The sequence below is a fragment of the Myotis myotis genome, unplaced genomic scaffold (assembly GCF_014108235.1).
Source record: "Myotis myotis isolate mMyoMyo1 unplaced genomic scaffold, mMyoMyo1.p scaffold_m19_p_6, whole genome shotgun sequence".
NCBI lineage: Eukaryota > Metazoa > Chordata > Mammalia > Chiroptera > Vespertilionidae > Myotis > Myotis myotis.
The window spans coordinates 23,444,973-23,450,552 of NW_023416368.1; the positions used below are offsets into that span (position 1 = coordinate 23,444,973).

At 41.5% G+C, this 5,580-nt stretch overlaps 1 pseudogene; it reads left to right on the forward strand.

Annotated features, from left to right (window-relative positions):
- Window positions 1-2,207: 2,207 nt before the first annotated feature.
- Window positions 2,208-3,394, forward strand: LOC118658890 (annotated as a pseudogene).
- Window positions 3,395-5,580: the final 2,186 nt, after the last annotated feature.

The window sequence follows — 5,580 nt, forward strand, 5'->3', positions numbered from 1 at the left end:
ACGCCACCTTTTAGACAGGAGATAATCTAAGAGTGAAGCAGAAAACTGACTTATTTCAGGTCATGTGACAAGTTTAGAACAAAAGTGGGACTTAGCTCCTAAGACTGTCTTTGCACACTATTCCTACGCTTCCCCAAACTCCAATTATTGAAAAAAAAAAGGGGGGGGGAGGGTGATCTTGGCACATTAACTTCCAGAGAGATATCCGTGTCAATTTCCTTCTTCCATTGTCTATTTGCAAACTGAAACCAAAGTTATTTCCATCCTGATCATCTGGATCCCATATGTAGCAAACTTGGCACTTTAACAAATAAACACGTTGTGAGGGTGCCAAAAAATGTCGGTAAGCGATCCACAATACCTTGCACCTGGGATGATCGATTATTGAAGACTCAGGATGGGTAGGTCCTGGGCTAATGTTTTATAGGGAATACTTCGTTTACTGCTCACAAGAACCTTATGATGTACTGGTAGTTAATATTGATTGCACTCTTTGAAAGATGAGAAGAATTGAGGCTTAGCAAAGTTAAGTCAATTGCCTAAAGTCACAAAGGTGAGTGTCATAGTCTAGTCATTCATACACTTTGGTGGTCTCATCCCCAAGCCGATTGGTAAACCTTTCTAATTGGGGGTTATCACTGCCATCCACAGATCTATCACTGTCTAATTGTTCCATTTCTGGCTTTACGGTTCACATGAGTGCATTCAAGGTTTGTCGACCTGATACTGTTTATTCCAGTGTTTTATTTATTTAACAAACACTTATACAATAGTTCGGTGCCAGGCATTGTTCTAAGCAATCTATATATATCACATATATCTTTAATCTTTACCACAACTCAATCAGGTAAAAATTGATGTCCTCATTTTATAGATAAGCAACGAAGGCATTTGTGTAACTTGCCCACGGTCATGTAGCTAGTAAATGACATACGCTACCACAGAAGTAATATCATTTGTTATTATACCTTTTCACTTCTTTCTTTTTTTAAGAGCATATTTTTAAAAGAAAACTTAAAGAAGTGTTTTTATAGGCAGAAGATAGGGTCATCTTAGATTTCTCCTCATATCTGTTACACAATAAAATTCATGCCAGTAAATTTGAAGATCTAATTGGCTTTACTAAGCAATTCATGAATCTGGTGGCATCCCATCCAGCAACTAAAAGTACATGCCGATAAGTTATACAAAATGGAAGGTTTTGCCTGACTGGCATGGCTCAGTGGTTGAGCATCGACCTATGACCAGGAGGTTATGGTTTGATTCCTGGTCAGGGGACATGCCCAGGTTTCGGGCTTGATCCCCATGGGGGGCCTGCAGGAGGCAGCTGATCAATGATTCTCTCTCATCATTGCTGTTTCTATTTCTCTCTCCCTCTCCCTTCCTCTCTGAAATCAATTAAACAATTTTTTTTAAATGGAAGGTTTTTATAAGTAGAAAGAGATTGGGACTAAGAATTTATAAAAGTGGGTTATTTCAGGCAATGACATCTTTCCTCAGGGACAGGCAAGGGATCTCATTGGACAGATTACCTCACTAGTGTTGAGCAGGACATTCCAGACTGATTGGTGTAAAATTTTACTCCTGGGAGAGGCTGGAACTGCGATTAGATTAGGTATTAAGTTTTGGCTTGGTGATGCGGCTTAGCAAAAGTCCTCCATTTTGGCCAGTTTCTTTCTTTTTTAACATCTCCCATGCCATGGTAACCTTGGGATACGCCAAAGATCACAATATGAAAATTACTGCTTTGGAATGTGCTTGAATAATTTTTTTCTTCCTCAGTTTTTTCACATAATTGTTACCTGTTTTCAACCCAAAGGAATTGTGTTGCCACAAGTAACAGATGATTACTCTGCTATTAAAAAGGGATTATTATAAGGACTATATAATAACATGGCAAGGCAGTTATCATGTAATAAGTGGAAAAAATGAACAATTTTGCATGCACTGTATGATTATAGCTACATAAAAGTCTACTTGTATATGCCTATATTCTTTGAATGCCTGAGTAATAGCAGTAGAATCATGGGTGATTTTTTTTCCCCAAATTTCATCTGAAGCTATTTAGCATCTAAAGAAAAATACCCTAACAGTGCTGGGCCACGGGCTGGAGCTGGTGGCCCACCCCATCCCTCCGCTGCTCCCGCTCGCCCTCCTCAGAGCAGCCCTGGGCCCGCCTACCCGTGTCCAGATTTTTAAAAAATACAATGTCTAATGGTAATGAAGACCACATGGCCAAATCTGCAGGGATGACATTGGAGAAAAAATTTAATTGTCACCTGCCTCCCTCCAAACGTGACCCTGGATAAGTTGCACAGTCTCTTCAGCAGCATTGGTGAAGTTGAATCTGTAAAACTCATTCGGGACAAAGTCGCAGGACACAGCTCGGGCTATGGCTTTGTGAACTACGTGACTGCAAAGGAAGCAGAGAAAGCAATAAACACACTGAACCGCCTGAGGCTCCAGTCCAAAACCATTAGGTGTCATATGCTCAGTGGTTGAGCATCGATGATGAACCAGGAGGTTACAGTTCATTGTATGATTATCTATAATAATAAAAGCATAACATGCAAAATAGACCGGATGTCCTTCCAGACGACCTTCCAGACAAAGCTGGGGCTGTGAGGAAAGCCTGGTCCTGGATGCCGGAGGGAAGCTGGTGCCAGCAGCCAGGGGAAGGAAGGCCTATTCTTGCACGAATTTCGTGCATCAGGCCTCTAGTGTGTATGTAAAAGGTCAACAAAGATGCCTACTTGTACATTAGTGGGCTCCCCAGGACCATGATCCAGAAGGACATGAATGACATGTTCTCTCAATTCAGGCAAATCATCAGTTCCTGGGTCCTGGTGGACGAGATGAAAAGTTTGTTCAGAGGTGGGAGCTCATCCAGTTTGACAAATGGTCTGAAGCAGAAGAGGCAATGACCAGTTTCAATGGTCATAAACCCCCAGGTTCCTCTAAGCCTATTGCAGTGAAGTTCGCAGCCAATCCCAACCAGAACAAACACCTGGCGCTGCTCTCCCAGCTGTACCGCTCGCCATCTAGGTGGTTCGGAGACCCTGTGCATCATAGGCACAGAGATTCAGGATCTCCCCTGTGGGCATAGATCACATGAGTGGGCTGTGGTGTCAGTGTTCCAGGCAACGGGTCTTCCGGCTGGTGCATCAACCTTGGGCAAGATGCCTCTGAGGGAATCCTCTGGCATATGTTTGGCCCCTTTGGTGCAATCACCAACGTGAAAGTGATTCTCGACTTGGACACCAACAAGTGCAAAGGTTTTGTGTCCACAACAAACTATGACGAAGCCGCGATAGCCATAGCAAGTCTGAATGGCTATCGCCTGGGGGACAAAATCCTACAGGTTTCCTTCAAAACCATCCGTTCCCACAGATAACTCACTTTTTGTACTTTTTGTACAAATGGATAATTCAGAGAGAAGTTGAAGTGTTTTTGTTAGTGTACAACTCATTTTGCGCCAATGTTCCCAAGTGTTTGTCTTAGTCTAAATGCAAAGTGAAAAGGTTTTTATACTCTGAGACGCAACCAACATGTTCAAAAATTTGAAATCCCACAATGTCAGACCAACTTTAAGTTTCTTAAGTTATTTTCTTTAAAATACATATATATTAAACAGAAATCTAAGTAGACTGAGCTGACTAACCAGTCCCTCAGGATGGTTTAACTTCTAAAACTGTCTAACACCCATTTCATTTGGTGTCTCCACAAACTGGAACAAAAGAAATGACCTTTTAGTTTTCATGTTTAAACTAAAGATGTTAGGTGCTGAATGTGCATTTTCTCAATTGCTTCAACATTAAAAAATAATACATTTTGTTATTGATTTCAGAGAAGAAGGAAGAGGGAGAGAGAGATGGAAACATCAATGATGAGAGAGAATCATTGATGGACTGCCTCCTGCATGCCCCCCACTGGGGCTAGAGCCTGCAACTTGGGCATGTGCCCTGACTGGGAATCTCCTGGTTCATAGGTCAATGCTCCACCACTGAGCCACACTGGTAGGGCAACTGCTTCAACATTTTAAGAGATTTCTGCTTTGGTTGACATGAAATTGTTTCCCCAAGCAGGTCCCATTCCCACCTCCTGGTCACTCAGTCCCAGGTTCTGCTGAGTGGCCCTGGCAGTGCCCATGGGCCACCTTCGGGGAGGGAGGGGGGCACATGCCAGGTCAGGCCCTCCAGAGGAGGGCACAATGTTTCCCAATCCCAGGCATCAATGGGAACGTACCAAAGAGTTTCATGGAAACTCCATATGTTCCTGAGTCAGATGTAAGCCCCAGGCATGCCTGAAGATGGGTTGCTACTCTGACATTCTGAGTTCCTATCCACACATTGCATGTACAGTGCCCCACACATCAGATATTATTATTCACGGTCATTTCTTCAGTTTCTAAAAGCATTTAACATAGCTCAAATGCATAAGATAGTTCTATTTTTAATAACGCATAAACATTTGAGCATTGTATTTCTCACATCCCTTCTTGTGAGTGCTAGACTTTTTTCTATTTTAATTGGATTTTGTTTTTGAAACTTTGCTTTCATATGAACACTAAGCAGAAAAGTACTTACTTCTTGCCAATTATCTATTGACAGGAAAAAAAACCCCAAATTTAATTACATCCATACATATGGGAATCCCACATACGTAAGAAATTCAGAGACAGAATGTTAAAATTAAGTATATAAGGCATTTTGAGCTAAGGATGAGGTAAGGTGCCCTGAGGCTTCAGAGGGAGGGAAGTTCACTGTAGGATGATAAGTAACAGTTTGCCATGCCATATAGATAAGTAAAAAAAGTTATCTCTGATAATCTCTTATTATGGGCAGGCCCCTAATTTAAATTCTTCTAGGTTGTTAAGGTAGAAGTTTCTCTTGAGCCTAAATAGGGTCTTGGTTGTCATTCGCTCAAAACAATTCCCATACTACAGAGGCACATCTTGATGTGACTTGTTCTGAACTCCTACACCAGAAATTGTCCAGAGTTCAGTTCCCCATCTTTCCCTCAATGGAAGATCATCTAGTCTAAATGTAGCCCTCAGATTTCTCAGAGCCACATGGTAACTGATGTTTCAGTCCTGAAGTCTTGGACAAAGGCCAGGTTTTTCAAAAGAGGATGCACCTTATGAAATTTAAAGTTTATAACAGGCTCTCTTCTCGAAGAAGACATTTGTTTTTCTTTTTAAAAACAGTTCAACATTAAAGATATTGTGAAAATTAGAAGAAGAAAATGTTATATTGATTGCATTTTCCATTTGAGACCAATGGAAACAATTCTATTTAGAGCCTGCCTGATGGTTTTCAGAATCTCCTAAACCTGTCTGGTTATCAGAACAAACTGGAAAGCTTTTGGAAATTATAGGAGCTTGGGCTGGCAGGAGATTATGACTCGGTATACAAGGGATGGGTCCTCTCTGGTTTGTGTAAGCAAAGATCTATAACTAGGCCACAAACAACAACAACAAAACCATCCCAGGGTGACCAGCTGTTGTGATTTTAGCACTAGAATCCCTATATCCCAGAAAACTCTTCAGTCCTGGGCAAACAGGGACAGTTGGTCATCCTA